A 19,340-nucleotide genomic window follows, 5' to 3' on the forward strand; every position below is an offset into this window, starting at 1 on the left:
GGGTAGCAAGTGTCATCCAACCATTTGGGCAGCTATTCATTTATTTTCCTATCATTCTAAGAGTTGGAAAATTAACAGTGTTGTGTTTACAAGCCATCACTGGGCTATTACATAAAAGCTCAAACATGTTTACCCGACTCACAACTCTGGTTTGAAGAAGCTCAAAAGCAAGTTAATATAAACCGATTCTGAGCAAATGTGCAGAAAGTAGCCCTGATAGAAGGAGGTTAAGCTTTGACCTTCCCAACTTTTTTCTCCAGAATGTACGATCCATCACGTACGGGGAAGATGTGAAGTGTTGGTAAGTATGCCTGTTAGTGAGAAATTCTGCTAATTATTACACCAAATAAGCATAGTTAACAGGCCATGGCCACAAGAGGGCCATGTTTCAGGGCATTAAATAGCTGCCTAGGGTGGAGATGAATATATTACACTATGCCCTCGACCAATAAAACAATTTCCCTGACACCTAGAAAGCCAGTCGCCTGAAGCAAGATAACGCAAGGGTTCCAGGGCTCTGTTGTGTGAAAAAATGACACTTCAGCGCCATCTAGTGACATGTGCTTCTTAACCTGCAGAGAGTTAGGACAACTGGGGATATCTTCCACCTAAGCTTGGAAGTAAGAAAAGGAAACAGGAATGGTGAGGGCCTCTCCAACTAAATACTTGCTTTTTAAAACAGACCTATACTGTTTTTATTTTTATACCTTCTTTTTTTTCCCCCTGTGCTATACAGTGAAGTGAAGTGAAGTGAAAGTCACTCAGTTGTGTCCGACTCTTTGCGACCCCATGGACTATACAGTCCATGGGATTCTCCAAGCCAGAACACTGGAGTGGGTAGCCTTTCCCTTCTCCAGGCGATCTTCCCAACCCAGGGATCGAACCCAGGTCTCCCGCATTGCGGGCGGATTCTTTATCAGCTGAGCCACAAGGGAAGCCCGTGCTATACAGTAGGTTCTCATTAGTTATCTAAAACATAAATGCATTCTTTTCTTTACTTCTATTTCTACCTCTGCATCTCTAAATAACCACAAAGCAGGTATGTTTCAGCTTAAACTCCTCTAAAACCAAATCAAAGCCCCAAACCAATCAGTGGCTTTCTAGAAAGAGTTTGCTTTGCTGATCATCTTCTGGCAGAAAACTTCTTCAAAACTAAAATGTCAAGAACATCGAAAGTAGGAAAAGATAGCAGAGAGGGTGGTAAATTAAGATGCAATAAAACCAAAGGCCCTGATCCCGTAAGGCATATATGAAAACTAGCACATCCTGCATAACACAGCAGCATAAAGCAGATGCTTTTTTAAAAAAGTAGGAAAACTTACCAATCTACAGGAAGAATTATCTGACAATAACTTTGAGGACTTCCATTCTACCCTCTGACCCAAAATTACCTTTCCCATAGAGTCTGTTTCCAGTCTCTTGATTTCTAAAGTGGCACCAGAAAGATACATTGAATACTCCACACAAATATAGTGTATTCCCAAAACACTGCCACCGAAATCCCTGCCCTTCTCATGCTGATGGTTTGGTGAAGAGACCTGCTACATTGCTGCAGATATAGGAGTGAACACAAGCAGAGTCACTGTCTGTCTCCTGGAGTTCACACTGGAATAGAGGAATGTAGACAAAAACAGACAAGAAAATACATACTATATCAGATGATGGTAAGGGATGGCAAGAAAAATAAAACAGGGTAAAGGGAACAGAGATGGCCATCAGGCAATGAGATGGAGAGTGCTATTTTAGCATGATTAGAGAAAGCCTCCTGAGAATGTACTGCTGAAATAGAGACCTCAAGGAAGCGAGGGAACCAGCCATGTGGATATCTGGGGGAAGAAAGTTCTAAGGCAGAACAGCAAGTCCAAAGGCCCTGGGGCAGGAAGCCGTTGCCTGGTCTGACAACAGAATGGAAGGCGGACAGATCAGACAGAAAGTTAAAAGGGTTTGTGTTTTATTGTCTAAATAGCAGCTTCACTGACATGCAACTGACATGCCATGGAATTTGCCCTTTGAGAGTTTATAATTCAGAATGTATATGCACAGAGTTATGCAGTCATCACCACAGATTAATCACAGAACATTTTCATGATACCAAAAGGTAACCCTGCACCCGAGATCAATCACTCCTCATGCCTCTCTCCCCAGCTCCTGGCCACCACTAATCTACTTTCTGTCCCTATGGATTTGTTTACTCTGGATATGAAATCGTATAACATCTGGCCTTTGGTCCCTGGCTTCTTTCACGAAGCTTTATGTTCTCAAAATCCATCCATGTTGTACCACGTATCAGTACTTCATCTTTTTGACTGCCGAATATCCCACTGTATGGATATACCACGTTTCGATTATTCATTTATCATCTGATGGACACGTGGTTGTTTCCACTTTTTGGCATTATGGCATTTTTGGCATTATGAATAATGCTGCTATGAAGTTCGACGCATGAGTTTTGCATGGACAGACATTTTCATTCATCTTGGATAACTAGCAGTGGAATTGCTGGATTATGATGTTATGGGAAACCATAAAAAGTACTGAGCAGAAGAATGATACGATGTGAATTTTTTTAATACGTGCTCTGGTTTTTGCACATAGAGAAAGCCAAGGAAAGTCGTGGTAAGGCCAGTTAGGAAGACATGGCAATGATCCAGGAGACAGAGGCCTGTAGGCTGGAGAAGATGACAGAGGTGCGGGGTTCCGAGAAGCGGCTGGATTGTAAATAAATTCTGAAGACAGGGTCAACAATTTGCTACCATATAAGATGTGGGATGGGCTTCCCAGGTAGCGCTAGTAGTAAAGAATCCACCTGCCAGTGTAGGAGACATAAGAGATGCAGGTTCGATCCTGTCCAGGAAGATCCCCTAGAGGAGGGCACGGCAACCCACTCCCGTATTCTTGTCTGGAGAATTCCATGGACAGAGGAGCCTGGCAGGCTACAATCCACGGGGTCGCAAAGAGTCAGACACGACTGAAGCAACTAAGCAAGCACCCAAGATGTGGGATATAAAAAGACGAGTTAAGGACGCCTCTGAGGTTGCTGGCCTAAGCAACTAGAAGGATGAAATTGCTGTGTACTGAAGTGGAGATGACTGTAGGAGGAATAAGAAACGTGAAGTTCCCCCACGCTCCACTCTCAGGGCTCCCTGCAATGCCTGATCAAAAGCAACAGCCATATTTCTTATTTTGCCTATCCCTTTCATGAAAGTCTTTATCACAGCCCCAACCTACATCAAGGTCTCTTCTGATCTATTCTGGACATTTTGTTTTTATAATCAACGAATCAATTCCAGTTGGTAAGGCTGAGCAAAAAAAAAAAAAAAAAAAAAACACAGAAGAACCAAAAGCTATTGTAATGAAATAACCCTTGACAAGATCCTTCATAAGAAGTGGTTTTTGAAACTATATCTCCCAATTCCCTGGTGGTCCAGTGGGTAGGACTCAGCCCCTTCAGTGCCAGGGGTCTGGGTTTGACCCCTGGTGGAGGAACTAAGATCCTGCAAGACATGTGGAACAGCTAAAAAAAAGAAGTATTAAAAAAAAAAACCTACATCTCCCAACAGCCATTCAGTAGTGCCTCACTTTGGAAGAACGAGAAAGAAAGTTCAGGAAGAGGACACCATGGTCCGAGAGGCCAGGAATGACTCAAAAGAAAGACCAATCCAACCCCAGCCTTCAATCATGACCTGAAAAAGAAAAGGCACTTTTCCTCCCTGCCATCACCAAGATCAAGAACCTAGGTTATTAAATGTAGTGTAATTTATGTTCTTGGATATCACAGCAGCAAATATTTTATTAGAAGTGAAGAAGAGAGGTTGGGGGAGAGAAGAAGATAAGGTGGGGCAGGGGGGACATGCAAAATGTGTTTAGTCAACCCAATCACATACCTTTTCAAAACAACCAAAATATGGTCTGCATATACTAACACTCAGCAACAGGACTGTTTTAAGATCATCTAAGCCATCGTACCAGATCAGATCAGATCAGTCGCTCAGTCGTGTTCGACTCTTTGCGACCCCATGAACCGCAGCACAACACTGTACCCATATGTCACATTAAAGTTGCTTTGCAATAGAAAAATATGAGTGGATTTTTAGCATTTTCCATTTGAATTCACTGGACTTTGAGAAGCTCACCAATGATTGACTATAATCTCAGCGATCATCAGCATCAGGCATATTTGGGAATTCTTGAGAAATCAGAAAATCCAACTTATAAATTCACTTCAAATTTAATAACATTTCATGAATACTAAATGTTAACAACTTATGGAGCTAATAGAAGGCTACATTTTATAATCAATGAATGAACCATGTCAATTCATTTCAATTCTGCCATTTTATGTTTGGAATTGGGAATCAACACATGTTTTAAAGTCTTGTACATTTTTATAGACCTCTGAAAAACTCTGGGGCCAAAACGGGTAGCTGCTGAGTTGTGGCCAATGGAACGTGAATGGAATTGCTGAGTGCGACTTCCGGGTTTGACCCATGCAAACTCCTAAGCACTTTTCCGCCTGCTCTCTTCCCCTTCTGACGGACTGGAATGGAGATAAGCTCAGGTGACCTCACAGGCAAGGTACCGAAGGTGATAGAACCTCCTTTCTGAAATAAACCCATGCAGAAAGCCATCCCACCAACCAGCTTCCCTACTCATTACCGTTACATAAGCAAGAAACACATTTTCCTCATGTTCAAGCCATGATACAGTATTTTGATATTTTTGTTTAAGCAGTAACCTCCCTAATATAAATCTAACCAAAAGGTTAGATGCAATGCCTAAGGATCCCATCGATAAATGGCTCTGATTAATGATTTACAGTTTCATCTTTTTTATTTATGCAATTACTAATTCCAAATAAAAATATAATACCTAACACTGTATAGCAGTTACCATGTATTCGCTTTGGTTCTAAATGCTTTACATAAATTAACTCATTTGATCTTCGTAACAACCCTCCTTGTAGTTACTATAATGATCCTCACTTCACAGATAATGAAACTGAGGTCAAAAGTAAGTAATCTGCCCAAGGTCACACAGCTAGTTAGTGACAGAGCCAAGACTCAAGTCCAAGTAGGACATGGAAGTGGCTTCCATGCTGTTAGTCAACATGCTTGAATTAAAAAACAACTTGATTTTCTTCGCTCTCCTGCACAAGAAGGCAAGATAAATGGACAAAACAGAATATTCAACACAACTCCTTCATTTTTTTCCCATACTGTTCGTCACTGTTTAGTTGCTAAGTCGTGCCCAACTCTTTGCGACCCCATCAACTCTAGCCCGCCAGGCTCCTCTACCCATGGGATTCTCCAGGCAAGAATACTGGAATGGGTTGTCATTTCCTTCTCCAGGGATCTTCACAACCCAGGGATCAAACCCACATCTCCTGCTTGGCAGGTGGATTCTTTACCACTAAGCCATCTGGGAAGCCCTTGTCCCAGTACGTTCATTATTAACCTTCAAGAGAACTTCAGATAACTCAGGATGGTTATGATTTGCTCTATCTAAACCCTGACTTGAAAAAGGTGCCCGCTGCATACATGAGTAGATGGGTCCAAAAGTCAGTGGAATTATATAGTCACTGGCCTGAAAATGCAAATATCTCTGAAAGCAGCTAATAAGTAAATCTGTACTTTTCCAAAGAAGCAAGGATTAACTTCATTGTGGGTTAAATTAGCTGAACATCAGAAAAGGACATCCAAAATAAACAGCCCTGTACTGGTGGTAGCCAGGGGTGATGTGACCGAACGCACACTTGAGGAGGGATTCCAAATGCCATGGTGAACATTTTCCCAGTTCAAAGTAAACAGAGAAATAAGGCAAGTCTGAACATGGACAAGACATTTGAGATCATAAAAAAGCAGCAGCCTCACCAACAGGCCACAAGTCTAGATTAAATGCATATTTCAGATGACTCACAAACCACCCCCAAAATAACTGGGTACTCGTGAGCCAAACAGAGGCCATGTCTCCACTGACGAAGCTGCCTGTCCATTCCACCAACCTTCTGCTACACAAAAGGCTGGTGTGTTGCCCCTCTGTGCAGCCACCAGAGAATTTTAAGAAAGCGTAAAATCCCCTTGGTACCCACTCCTAGGATAAGAAATAACTATTTCACCATCTGCCTTAAAAGAAGCCACATCCCCACTTCCCAAAACAGTCTCCCTAAAGGCAGAATTGGAGAAGGAAATGGCAACCCACTCCAGTGTTCTTGCCTGGAGAATCCCAGGGACGGGGGAGCCTGGTGGGCTGCCATCTCTGGGGTTGCACAGAGTCGGACACGACTGAAGCTACTTAGCAGCAAAGGCAGAATGGACCAGCAGCCATGATGCCAAGTCAAGTGACAGTGACCCATTCTGTGCCTGGTAATGCACTAGAAATGTGAACATTTATTATCTCTTCTAAGTGTGAAGAAATTGAAAGCAGAGCCCTATCTGGCAGCTAACAAAGAAGACAGGCTGATAAGGGAAATGGTCAAAATGCATGCAGCTGTTTTTGTGAGTAACCAAGTAAAGAATCCAAGGATATCAGGTACTTTAGATCATTTTAGAAAAGATATAAAATTGGCTCTGACACTTCACATGTGGAAAGAAATCCCAAATGTTGGAGTCGCTAATCACTCTGCATCTACCTGAACACTGTGCTGTGTGCTCAGACCTAGGCCAGGTATTGTGACTGACAGAAAAGGATTCTGCAGGACTTTTCCTCTGCAGGGAAGTGGTCCTTCCCCGGTGTTCCAGTGGTTAAGAATCCACCTGCCGCCTTCACTTCGCCCTCCAGCCGCGGCAGCTGCAGCCCGACGCCGAGCGAACTGAACGGCCTCAGCTGCTAGCGGAGCGGCAGCGGCGCCTTCCCTTCCCCCCCGGAGACCACCAGATCACCTCTCCCCACGGCCTCGCCATGGCGACCTACGGACAGAACTGCGCGCGGCCAATGTGTATTCCTCCATCATATGCTGACCTTGGCAAAGCTGCCAGAGATATATTCAACAAAGGATTTGGTTTTGGGTTGGTGAAACTGGATGTGAAAACAAAGTCGTGCAGCGGCGTGGAATTCTCAACATCTGGTTCATCTAATACAGACACTGGTAAAGTTACTGGGACCTTGGAGACCAAATATAAATGGTGTGAGTATGGTCTGACTTTCACAGAAAAGCGGAACACTGATAACACTCTGGGAACAGAAATCGCTACTGAAGACCAGATTTGCCAAGGTTTGAAACTGACATTTGATACCACCTTTTCACCAAACACAGGAAAGGAAAGTGGTAAAATCAAGTCTTCTTACAAGAGGGAATGTATAAACCTTGGTTGTGATGTTGACTTTGATTTTGCTGAACCTGCAATCCATGGTTCGGCTGTCTTCGGTTATGAGGGCTGGCTTGCTGGGTACCAGATGACCTCTGACAGTGCCAAATCAAAGCTGACAAGGAATAACTTTGCAGTGGGCTACAGGACTGGGGACTTCCAGCTACACACTAATGTCAATGATGGTACAGAATTTGGAGGATCAATTTATCAGAAAGTATGTGAAGATCTTGACACTTCAGTAAACCTTGCTTGGACATCAGGAACCAACTGCACTCGCTTTGGAATTGCAGCTAAATATCAACTGGATCCCACTGCTTCCATTTCTGCAAAAGTCAACAACTCTAGTTTAATTGGAGTGGGCTATACTCAGACTCTGAGGCCTGGTGTGAAGCTTACACTGTCTGCCCTGGTAGACGGGAAGAGCATTAATGCTGGAGGCCACAAACTTGGGCTTGCCCTGGAATTGGAGGCTTAATTCAGCTGAAAGAAACCTCTGGAAATGGGTATCAGAAGATTTGGCCTTAATATATTTCCAGTGTGACCAGCAGGCTTCCCCCACCCCACCCCCCGAAGGTGATCAAAACAAAGGATGATCTAAACAAGAGCTGTATTTTAAATATTTAGACAGTTACTTGTTAGCTGGTTTGTAGTTCAATTGGTTGTCTATCTAGTTACCAATACTGCAGTCATGCAGTCACCTATACATTATTTAAATGTATTTAGCTGTTAAATGCGCTACCCACCAATAATGAAATAGACATTTATGAAAACTGAAAAAAAAAAAAAGAATCCACCTGCCAATGCCAAGGTCACCAGTCCGATCCCTGATCTGGGAAGATTCCACATGCTCCAGGACAACTAAGCCCATGCGCCATAACACTAAAGCCCAAGTGCCCAAGAGACTGTGCTCTGAAACAAAAGAAGCCATTGCAATGAGAAGCCTGCGCACTGCAGCTAGAGTAGCCCCCGCCTGCCACAACTAGAGAAAAGCCTGAGCACAGCAACCAAGACCCATCATAGTCATAAAGAAATAAATACATAATTTTTTAAAGGACTCTGCAGCTAATGTCTCATCACAGCAACTAATAATAGCTAACATCAATGAGCACTTACTATGTGTCAGGCTCTGTGCTGAGTGCCTGTGTTAACGCTTTTAAACCTCAAAGCAACCCCATGGGCAATCCAGCCAGAATTTTCAGACACAGGAGGCAAATACATGTCTTACGACAGCAGGAAGTCAAAACTTTTTAATATGAAAAGATTCTTTTCAGATGATTTCTAGGGATTCTTTATATCCTTCAGGCCAGTAAACAATTTATCCCTTGTTATTAAATTGTTATTAAATTCAAAATATCCTCAGAACCTGACTTGTAAATATTGTCAAGCCTAACCTATAAATGGAGTATGTTGAATACACCATATCACAATAGCCACAAGGACTTTACTTTCCTTGATCTAACATTAAAATGGAGTGGTCTCGTGGGTTTAATATTGGCATCTTTAAAAGAGGTACCTTATCCTGTTTAAAAAAAAAAAAAAAAATCCATACAGATAAAGTGAGCCATGTTCCAAAGAACAAGTTTAAAAAAAAAAAAAGGAGGAAAGCTAGATTAAAACATTTTAATAAGAAGTTTCACTGCCAAAGATGTAACATGAACTCCACGGCCATGGAGAAGAAAATCATTCTAAGCAGTGTCCAAATTAGTCTTCATTTTTACTAAGAACAAAAGGGTTCTCATTTTTAAGGTCAGATTAAGGTAAGAGACAGGCTGGATTGAGCCATCCATCAGGTAAAATAAATGCTCCTGGACAGTGCCTAGACTAAACAGGGCCAAGAATTCCTAAGAAAAACACCACGTGTAACAGTGGAGGTCAGCACGGAGGCCTGACCCAGTGGGGAGATGCCCTGTAGCTGCAGGGCTGGAAGCCTACCCTGCAAATTCTCATCAGATGCCTGATCAATATCACGCCTTAGGACCTGAACTGCTACTCTAAAATCAATATTACCTTTATTTTAAGTAGCAGGAGGAACAATGAGATTATCTTGTTCCTTACAAGTCTGTCATGGAAAATCTGGTTCATGGTGCGCGTCATCTTCTGTTTTTGCCTGGGAGGAACACGTCTGTGGGGCTTGGAGACGACGGTCTGGTAGTGGAACTCAGGGAGGAAAGGTGAAGGGGTAACATCAGCTCAGGGAAAGGGCCTAAAAATTCCTTACAAGCTAAGGAAGAACAGGGGTTCACGAGGAGAGGCGTTCCCAGGCTTAAAACCAGAGAGTGGCTCTATGCTGATGATTCAAAATTTCTATATCCAGCCCCGACCGCCAGACTCCCCCTGCCCCAGAGCCCGGGTGACAGCCCCGGATGTGTGTGAAGGTGCAAAGGAGCACGTGTGCTTTCACACCCACTTCTTCCTCGGTCTTCTGATCTCGGTAAGTGGGCACAGTCCAGTCTGTCAAGCTCAAAACGTGGAATTTACCCCTGATTTCCTCTTTACTTTCAAAACCCTTTCAAGTCCCGTCAGCTTTGCCTCTGAAATATATTCTAAATCCTTCTCTCTACCTCCATAATCACCACCTGGGCCTAGCTATCAGCTTAGCTCTCCCCGTGATTTTTCTCCCTAATTCTATCCTTTCTTCACTATTCCCCACAAAGCAGCCACAGTGATGTTTACAAAATGCAAATCAGATGTGACACACACACACACACACACACACACACACACACACACACACATGCTCCGTCTTCAAATCCTCCAATGGGTTTCCATCAGGCTTGGCATAAAACCCAAACCTTTACCACAGCCTAGATGCCCTAAAGTGATCTGGCCTCAATTCCTTCCCCCTTTTGTCTCTTTCTCCTTAAGATCTGGCCACCGAGCTTCTGAGCTCCTCCTATGTGGTTCAGACATGTCCCTGTGGCTGGAATGAACACCCTCCTTATCCTTCAGATCTCACATCAAAAGCCAACCTCAGACCACTCTCTCCACAGCAGGCCCCACCCCTCAGTCATGGTAGCCGACTCTTTATCTAGTAAACACGGCCTTATTTATCATCATCTTGAATACTGTCTACTACCTCTCTTCCTCTAATAAGATGCTAACCTCCACAAGAGGAGGGAGTCTGGTCTGTTGGTCACCACCGAATCCCCAGAGTACGGTACAGCCCTGAGCATATCTGGTCAGAGGCAGAATTTAAGAACAGACAAACCTTTGACTTGCCCTAGATGGGCTCAAACATTTCTAACAGTTTGCATTTGAAAAGAGTGAGAAGTTCAGGAAAACGCAGGAGGACATAAAATTCTCACCTGTGCACATGCCTTTCTAGCCCAATTTGGAACAGCAAATAATGACAGTGGAATTTCAGATGGCATCTCAAACCACCAATATCGTATTTACCTCTATAAACCAGTGAATTCAATCCTTCCTTCCCCTATCTGTCCATCATAAAACACACACACACACACACACACACACACACACACTTCTCACCAATCTCATGTAGTGGTCCACAGGCTTGGGGTGCCCATCTGGCTCCCTGCTTCTCTACCTCTATCAATCAAGAACTTCTAAAAGTCTCACTTCCTCGTTTCCTAGATAAAACCTTTTTGGTCTAAAAAAGGAGCTGATGTTGAGGGAGCATGTCCTATGTACTGAGTCTTGTGCTGAGCGCTTAGATGCTGTTTCACTGAGACATAAACTATCACTGGCCCCATTATTGGAGACAAGAAAACTGAGTCTCAGGCCCACGAACTGCCAGAAGTCAACAAGTTAAGTGCAGAGGCAGAATTTAAATCCACATCAATCAAACCCTAAAATTCCAAAGTTATCGCTTTAGCAACAAATAAGCACACCATTATTGTCTTACCACTACTGTTTCAATTTGGGAATTCATACATCTTTTCACAACTAGGTTCCTACCAGATTTCACTGCTAATGGATCCTTAGACTATAAACTTCTCTAAATGCAATGGATTCCTACTATTATAAACAGTAAACTCCTTTGATTATAAGTTCCCTTACTTAGAATCAATGGACAAAACATTGCACTTTCTAAGCAAAGTCTTACCAAACTTCCCTTCCGACGTTATCACTTTGACTTTACAAGTGACAAAATCTGTCAGTTTAGGACAATGTGATCATGGAGAAAATTTCCAAATTTGCTTAGTATGCTGTCGTTGTTGAGTCCCCAAGTCACGTCCAACTCTTTGCAACCCCATGGACTACAGCATGCCAGGCCTCCCTCTCCCACATTATCTCCCAAAGTTTGTCCAAGTTCATGTTCATTGAGCCAGTGATATATCTAACCATCTCATCCTTGTTTAGCATAACTCATCCCGAATATCCAGGGAGCTCATGATAGATACCAAAGGCAGATGATCCCCTTGAAAGGCCAATGTGTGTGGTCAATCTGAGTTTCCATATTGTTTTTCTTAATTTTTACTGGAGTATCATTAATATATAATGTTATGTTAGTTCTGAGCTCCCTTATGAATATGTGATTCAATTCTTTCCACTACTGATAAAAAGAAAAAGTAAAAATATTACATTAAAATAGCTCCCAAATACAATCTGTGGCCTTTGTTTTCTTTGCACATATATCTTGAGTAAAATTAAACTTAATAAATCAAATTAGTTTTTGTCGACATATTCACTATCAACAATAAGTATTTTCAATAATACTACATAGTAGCATGAAATCTAAGAAGGTTTATCACTATAAGAACAATTTACGTACAAAATACTGGCAGAGGGACAAAACAAATTGGTCTGGCATGTTCATTTTAGCCTACTTCTATACTGGAACTTATTTGAAATTCTCTAAATATATCAGCTCAGATAAGTATCTTCTAAACTTTTTGGAAGTAATCTGGACACTTCTTCCATTATGTTAACTTTCTCTGTGGATCATTTTAATAATGATTTAATAATCATTTTAATAAACACAACACAAGCCAATTTAAAATAGAAATAAGAAATAAATAAATCACATATTTGGTTTGAAAATAAGAACATGATAGGCTATTTGGTTCTTTGCTGTGTAAGTCTCTATGTTCACAGATAATAAAATGAAGGCTTTTAAGGTATGTTAAATCATGAGATGTTGAGTAAATTAAAACTTTAGACTTATGATGGCAAGAAACCATGACTCTACATAGTCACGAATATAGATACATATATAACTGAATCACTTTGCTGTACAGCAGCAATTAACACAACATTGCAAATCAATTATACTTCAATAAAATTTTAAAAATTAAAAAAAAAGAAACCATGACTTTTTAGTCTCTTTTAAGGATCAATAAAAACTTGGCTTTTTGTAAGGTTGCTGTCTGCAAAAGGAGCCTTGCTCTTATGAAAAACTACTGCAAACAATAAAATATCACGAAATCAATAACTCTTCTTTCTCTTCTTTCTTTTCTTTTTCCTTTCTTCCTATCTTTCTGTCTCTCTTTTTTTCTTTCTGTTTTGCTTTTAAGATCACAGAGTGGTGAGCTGTATGGCATCCCGTTCAACCCCAAATGATAAAAACCCACCCACTCTCCTTCCCACCCTAGCATGCTCTCCGGGTGTAAATATTTCATGGTATTACCATCATTCACTCGATGCTTATATTGTCTGATCAAGCCTCTATTCTGTCTGTTAGATACTCAGGAGGATAGCGTTTTTTCATGTCTGCTGCTCAGTCACATAAAGCCCTTGCTTCTCAAAGGTTCTTCAAAGTTCAATAATTTATTAAACACAGTGCTGGGGCCGGTAAGCACTCACAGAAATGCATAACTACAGAATATGTGGAACTATTAAAAGAGTTTCTTTAAGAAAAAAGGTGACTGTAGAGAAGATGACAGCACTGTTTCTTTACACTGGAGGGGCATATTCTCAACAACTGAAACTCTCCCAGGCTGAGAGGGACGAGCTTAAAATCAAAGGGCAGCACCCGGGTACAGGTAAGTCATTAAGTGAACTGAAATAGACTCCCAGTCTAAAATCAGACACAACTCCCAGATTTCCCCTTTTCCAGTATAATGACTAGTCAGGCCTCCATTCCTCCTCTCTAAATGCAACTGAAAACTTGCCGTTTCAGTAAAATCTTTTTGAAGCTGTAAGCCAGTGAGCTACTTAACTTACTGATATCACTCAATGATATTTTTAACTTTATGACTCATTATGCTTAGTCCTTCCTACAATCTCTGAGCGGTAAGAGGACACTGAAACAAAATCACATAAAACATACACAAAAGTAATAAAATAAAACTAAGTATATACTTCAATCAGCAAGTACTGAATTCAAATTCATCAGGAGCCATAAGGGAATATGTAAGTAAACTTCGACATCACCCTATGTTCACAGGCTACAAAACCTAGTTGGCTGACAAAGCGTATATTGAGTGCATAGTGTATACATTGGAGAAGGTGATGGCACCCCACTCCAGTACTCTTGCCTGGAAAATCCCATGGATGGAGGAGCCTGGTGGGCTGCAGTCCATGGGGTCGCTAAGAGTCGGACACGACTGAGCGACTTCACTTTCACTTTTCACTTTCATGCATTGGAGAAGGAAATGGCGACCCACTCCAGTGTTCTTGCCCGGAGAATCCCAGGGACAGGGGAGCCTGGTGGGCTGCTGTCTATGGGGTCGCAGAGTCAGACACGACTGAAGCGACTTAGCAGCAGCAGCAGTGTATACATGCTCAGTCACTCAGCCGTATCCAACTCTTTGCGACTCCATCAACTGCAGTCTGTCAGGTTCCTCGGTCCATGGATTTTCCAGGCAAGCGTACTGAAGTCTCAGTTACCATCCTCCAGGGGATCTTCCCCATCCAGGAAGCAAATCCCCATTTCCGGTGTCTCCAGCAGTGGCAGGCAAATTCTTTGCCACTGGGCCACCTGGGAAACTTAGAGTAAGACCCAAAACAGTAGGAAAGGGCTTCCCTGGTGGTTCAATGGTAAAGAATCAGCCTGCCAACGCAAGAGACATAGGTTTGATCCCTGAGCCAGGAAGATCGCACACGATCCAGGAAGATCGCACACGCCGCAGAGCATGTAAGCCCATGCGCCACAACTATTCAGTCTGTGATACAGAGACCGCAACTACTGATCCCACATGCCACAACTACTGAAGCCCGCATGCCCCAGGGCCCATGATCGGCAATAAGAGAGGCCACTGCAATGAGAAGCCTGTGCGCTACAACCAGAAAGTAGCCCCTGCTGGCCGAACTAGAGAAAAGCCCGCCGCAGCAAAGACGCAGCAGAACCAAAAATTAAATAAATAAATAAATAAATAATTTTTTTAAAAATACGTCAGCTTCATCTTTTGGAAGATGAAGAGGGAGTATTAACTGATGTAACAGAACAGGAAAAGTTGAAGCCTACTGGCAGGGCAGGGGTTGAGGAGGGAAAGGGAAAGATATAGTCATTCTTAACAGGAGGGGGTTGATGTTAACATCTCCAGAAAGGTTCAGGTATTACAGCAACCAGGTGCCTCTGACAATTGGTGCATTTCAGAAGCAGAGCTGAAAACAAGAAGCTTGGTTAGAAGTCCAGGGACAGAGGTTAGACAGCATGCCCTTTCAATCCCAAGCATCAGGCAGCTAGCACAGTCCTGACAGTCTGAAAGCAGTTAGCCCAGGGAGTTTGGCACCAGAGTACCCAGCCCAGCCGAGGACAGAAGTGACATGGCTGCATGTCAGATCTGAAGACCGCCTCATTTTCTCTGGGTATCTGTAATTTCACAAAAAAGGGCCCTGGTGGGGTCATTTTTCAGCTCTCATGCTAGACACTCAGTGGGCTATTTTGAATTTCAAAATTCACATCTTGCAGATCAAGAAAATTACCTTGTAATATTTCTTTGATAATTCCTTCCCTTTTAATATATTGGCTCTTACTCTACAACTCATAAAGTTAGATACTGGCTCACTGGGACTGATCATCTAATTTCATATCTTTCCTCTCTAATCTTTCATTGCATTTTTTTGTTCTACTTTCTAAGTTCTACCTTATTTTCAAATCCTATTGAAATGTTTACCTCTGTTACCATATTTTTAATTTTCAAGAGTTCTTTCTTGAGTCTCTAAATGCCCCCCACTTTAAACATTTCACAGTGGAAAATTTCAAGTACACAAGCATATAGAAAATTATATATTATAACAAGCCCTCACATACTTTTACACAGCTTATTACATAATTGTATACTTATTACACAATTATCAACATTTTCCTAATGTTAACTGTTCTATTCCTTTACCCTACCTTTTTTCTGAATTACTTCAAAACAAACTTCAAGCATTATATTTCAACTGTACATTGAAATACATATGGTATGTATGTATTTGGTATGTAACTCTAATACATAAGGACAGCCTTTTCAAAAATATATATATAACCACAATATACTATCACAACTAACAAAATTAACAATATGAATGTTCCTTTTTATTATTATCCTGTTCCTGTTTCCATCTTTCCTCATCTACTTAAGAATACTCATCATCGTTTCTTTTGAAGTTTTCTCTTCTATTCTCCATCGTCCTATCTCTCTGGCTTCCCTTCTTTCTGCTGTTTGCTTTGTGTTGTCCTTCTTGTTGGAGGCATCCCACAGTGTTTGGTGATCTTTGCCTATCAGTTTATAATTTCAAGTGAGGCAAGAAAAAAGGGATTGGAAGCACTGTGTGCAGAAACTGAGTTTGTCCACTGATGTGCCCCCACTGTAGGATGATATGATGGAAACCCGGCCTCTTCTTTAGATATCCCCTAATGTCAACCTTCATATTTTTCTTTGGGCTGGTCCACTTCCTTGAAGAGGAATCCTCACAGATTCCTCTTTGGTAACATTAGTAATATAATCTCTCTAAATAATAGACATCACAAAGGGCAGACCCTCAGTTGCTTTCAGTCTGAGAAAGTAAATATGGTATATTTGGATCATATGGGCTTTAAATTTCAGTTAGTAGACTGCTCTTTAAAATAAAGAGCTTTCAAATAAAAATCCACATTTTCAGTTTCCTCTGAAAACTCTGACTATCTGTAAACACTGGGCCCACATTCATACACTGAAGCTAAGTTACAGCTGGCCCCAGTAAGTGGTAAACCTACTTCTTACTTCACCGCTGGCACCTCCAGGCCTCCTAAGTAGGTAAAGTATAAGCTTCCTGCTATAATGAGATGCCACTGCATAAAAGGGAAATGCATTTGTAACAATATACTTAGATTCTTTTATTTTGGGATATCCTAGAAAAGATAAACCTGAATAATCCAGCCAATAAGAGACAAGAGACCCCAGCATTTGGCAACTAAAAACAAGTGAAACCATTTATAAAAATAAACCTCACTCCAACATCTGAGTACCCTTACCATAACCAGAAGCATCTCTTCTCAAAGACTCAATTTTGCCAAAGACTCAAATTTCAGCTTAGAGAGAAAAAGACAGAGACAGAGAAAGAAGCCAGGGGAAGAGAGAAAAAGGAAGGGAAGGTTGGGGTAGGAGGTGAGGGGAGGTTCACTAGGAAGGTGACATGCATACGTAAGGCTGGTTCATGTTGATATATGGCAGAAACCGACACAACATTGTAAAACAGTTATCCTCTAAGTAAAAATAAAATTTTTTTTTAAAACATAAAGGGAAGGAAAGGGAAAGAGAGGCATGAGAAAACGGAACAGAGATTTATCCTTTGCATTTTCATCAGTTCAGTTCGGTCGCTCAGTCATGTCCGACTCTTTGTGACCCCATGGACTGCAGCACGCCTGGCTTCCCTGTCCATCACCAACTCCTGGAGCTTGCTCAAACTCATGTCCATCGAGTTGGTGATGCCGTCCACTATCTCGTCCTCTGTCATCCCCTACTCCTCCTGCCTTCAAACTTTCCCAGTATCAGAGCCTTTTCCAATGAGTCAGTGTTTTGCATCAAGTGGCCAAAGTATTAGAGCTTCAGCACTGGAGTACTGGAGTACCGCATTCTCATAGGGAAAAGAAATTCTCAAAAATGCTTTTCCTCCACCAAAGGGTAGGCAAATCATGCTTTATAGGAATAAAGACAGATCAAGTTCGGAATTCATACTTATAAAAGCCTTTTCTTAGATAATAGATTTGGTATTATACACACACACACATCGAATTGTCACATTATACATGAATTTATATTTTTTTCATAATTTACATATGAATGACATGACCGAGATTAACAAACACATCAGGAAAATTCCTAGAAGTTTCCAGAGACCATTTAGACACATTCAAGTGACTTTTTAAAACACAAAGTGATCGGCCATTAAAAATACCCAGTGACAATTTTTTTTTAACTGGCTGGAAAACAGGTTTTGCTGTGTTTCAGAGTTGAAAGGCATCCCCATGACTCCAGGCTATATACCTATTAGCTAAAAACAACAATGCTACAAAACTGGCTTTCGGATTAACAGCCCTGTCATTTATCCTTTAAATGTTTATCTCCTTTGGTCACAATTTTATTGTAGTTAAACAGCAACTAGTGTGGGACCAAAAGCCTTCAGATGCTCTGAGTGCACAAGGAGCACACTGTTCTGTTTTCTGGCTGAATGGACTTTTACTTGTGTGAACAAAAGACAAGATCCTGCTATTCTTCAAATGAAAAGGCAAGAAACAGCGAGGAAAAACAGAGCACAGAAAACCGCCCCCATGGTCCACGTTACAAATGCTAATGAGAACCAGAGAAGTGAATAGCTGTTTTTCTCCTTCCAAAGTTTAAAAAATTGTGCAAAGTAATAACACATCTCAGCATCTCTTTTAAAAGTTGTGTAAATAACAATTTGCAGTGCATGATAGCTAATACTGGGCTTCCCTGGTGGCTCAGACAGTAAAGATTGCGCCTGCAATGGGGGAGACCTGGATTCAATCCTTGGGTTGGGAAGATCCCTCAGTGAATGGCTACCCACTCCTGTATTCTTGCCTGGAGAATTCCATGGACAGCGGAGCCTGGCAGGTTATAGCAACAGGGTCGCAAAGAGTCAAATATGACTGAGCAACTTAAAAATAAAATACATACACAGCTAATATAGTACATATTATCTAATATAGATAATATTAGAGAAAGGATGGCTACATGCAAAGATTATGGCCTAAAACCAGTGAGTCAGGCAAAATATAAACAGTGTTAACCAGCAAGAGAACTGAAAGCATTGAACAGACTTGACATTGGCCACCTAAAAAGCTCCCCAAGTCTTTAAGAAAGCAGATGAAAACCACTACAATATTGTAAAGTAATTAGCCTCCAATTAAAATAAATAAATAAATTTTAAAAAAAAGAAAGCAGATGAAGTTACATCTCAAAGGCCCTCTAAGAATCTAAAACAAGAAGCTGTTGCTGGCAATAGAAGGTGGGAAGGGCTTCCTGACCCAACTCTTACAGAAGGCCATTAGGATCAGCCCTGGTTATCATTTTCCTATGTTGTGGTCTAGTCTTCATCCCAACCTCTCTCTCATGTATCTTGCATACTCATATATCTCTCAGGTCTTTATTTCTTAAATAAATTAATGCATTATTGTTATCATTGCTATTGTTTAGTCGCTCAGTCCTGTCCAACTCTTTGCAATCCCATGGACTGTAGCCTGCCAGGCTTCTCCTCTGTCCGTGGGATTTTCCAGGCAAAAATACTGGAGTAGGTTGCCATTTCCTCCTCCAGGGGATTTTCCCGACCCAGGGATTGAACCCAGGTCTCCTGAGTATCTCCTGCATTGCAGGCAGATTCTTTTACCACTGAGCCACTGGTTGTTTTAATTTGCATTAGTTTAAGGGCTTCTCTCGCAGCTCAGTTTGGTAAAGAATCTGGCTGCAATGCAGGAGACCCAGGTTGAACCCTGTTTTGGGAAGATCCCCTGGAGAAGGAAATGGCAATGCACTCCAGTATTCTTGCCTGGAGAATCCTATGGACAGAGGAGCCTGGCGGACTACAGTCCAGGGGGTTGAAAGAGTTGGACACGACTTAGCGACTAAACCACCGCCAATAGTAGTCGATGTTGTCTCAGATGGTAAAGAATCTGCCTGCAATGTAGGAGACCCAGGTTCAATG

At 41.7% G+C, this 19,340-nt stretch overlaps 1 protein-coding gene and 1 pseudogene across 4 annotated transcripts in view; one reads left to right on the forward strand and one right to left on the reverse strand.

Moving 5' to 3' along the window:
* FTO (FTO alpha-ketoglutarate dependent dioxygenase) overlaps window positions 1–19,340 on the reverse strand; it is a 423,247-nt gene that overhangs the window by 347,645 nt on the left and 56,262 nt on the right. The window lies entirely within an intron of this gene.
* Window positions 6,760–7,879, forward strand: LOC102270165 (voltage-dependent anion-selective channel protein 2 pseudogene; annotated as a pseudogene).

Source organism: Bos mutus, chromosome 18, assembly GCF_027580195.1.
Source record: "Bos mutus isolate GX-2022 chromosome 18, NWIPB_WYAK_1.1, whole genome shotgun sequence".
In the NCBI taxonomy this organism is placed as follows: Eukaryota; Metazoa; Chordata; class Mammalia; order Artiodactyla; family Bovidae; genus Bos; species Bos mutus.